Here is a 1469-nt window from a genome sequence, read left to right on the forward strand (position 1 = left end):
GGATCCGTTCAATGGTTACACTTGAAAATATGCGCTGCTGTACTCTTAAGCAGCGGAGTCGACAGCTAGAAGCCGGTGCTCATAAACACAACTGACCCAAAATAAAATAATAATAATAATAATATAAAAAACAATCATGTTAAACAATAACTTAACCAAAAATATATAATACTTAGGTCTGACAGGTTTTGCCAAATGGAACTCAAAACTATCAAAAAAGGCACCGAGTCGAGAAAGAGGGTGAGAGAGAGATTAGGCTACCTAACAATGAATTAGGCTAATTAACAAAGCTTCATAAAAATAACCAGTAACTCACATACAACTTCAGCACCAGCCTACTGATTTTGTTGAGAAAGATGAGCATGTTAACATGCTCTGGTGTCAGACGCGAACGCAGCCTGGTGACCGTCAGTCCAGCCGCCGAAAACACCCGCTCTGAGGGGACTGACGTCGCCGTGATACACAGGTACCTCCGTGCTAACTTGGCAAGCCTGGGGAACCTTATTCCATTCACTTTCCACCAGTCTGTAGGGGTGCAATCCAGGGGTGGGGGAGCTTCCCTCAGAAAGTTCTGAAGTTCTGCTTCGATGCCAGACTCGCATTGAGTGGTATAGTGCTCCCCAAGGAGTTGTGTCATAGCAGAGACCTGGGACTGGGAGGCCGCGACTCCAGTGTTTGCGCTCCCCTCGTCCGTGTCAGACAACGCAGGCTCCTCGTCTCCCCCAGCCTCTGGGTGGTTAGAGCAACTCTTTCAGCTGTGCTCAATTCTTTTAACAGCTCCTGCTTCCGTTCTTCGTAGTGCGTTTCTACCAATCTGGTGATGGTACGTCGTGACGGAATGTGATATGCCGGTTCCAATAAGTTTATCAGTTGTCGAAAACCTTCGCCCTCAACAATACTTAAGGGTAGCATATCCATCTCGATGAACTTGCAGATCCGTTGGGTAATTTTCTCTGCTCGTTGTGCATCGCAGCTCCTCCGTGCTAACACTGAGTTGATGCTAGGTTGAGACCGAGAGCAGGATGCACCGCCACGAACCAGGGTCGGATGTGCGTTGTTCAAGTGGTACATCATTTGAGTTATGGCCGAGTTGTACTTATACACAGCTTTGCAGTGTTGGCAGTGAACTAAGTCATTTTTTAAATCAAAATGGTCCCACGCTACACTTCGCCGTGACCTCTTCATGTTTACTTTTGAAATACACGGAAACTCGCAGGTAACTGAGTAGGCCTGTGCCTTTTTTTTCAAACATTGCCCTGTGTGGTAAAATGTTTAATTGCTGCCACATAGCGAAATCCATTGCATTCCTTCAAGACTCACACTACGCAACAGAACATGCATTAGTTTTATCGATGAAAAAATAATGTCATGGACGAAATTCTTAATGATCAATTAATCGATCGTCGATTAATTATGCCCATCCCTAATATGCACCTAAACTCTCTCCTGCCCTTTTCCTTTTGGGCTGC

At 45.5% G+C, this 1469-nt stretch overlaps 1 long non-coding RNA gene across 1 annotated transcript; it reads right to left on the reverse strand.

Moving 5' to 3' along the window:
* Positions 1-565: 565 nt before the first annotated feature.
* On the reverse strand, positions 566-1210 carry LOC117762090. The gene is made up of 2 exons (XR_004613936.1): positions 1105-1210; positions 566-746 (listed from the first exon to the last, which is right to left on the reverse strand). It is a non-coding gene; the product is annotated as an uncharacterized LOC117762090 (long non-coding RNA).
* Between the last annotated feature and the right edge of the window lie 259 nt (positions 1211-1469).

Source organism: Hippoglossus hippoglossus, chromosome 5, assembly GCF_009819705.1.
Source record: "Hippoglossus hippoglossus isolate fHipHip1 chromosome 5, fHipHip1.pri, whole genome shotgun sequence".
Classification (NCBI taxonomy): Eukaryota; Metazoa; Chordata; class Actinopteri; order Pleuronectiformes; family Pleuronectidae; genus Hippoglossus; species Hippoglossus hippoglossus.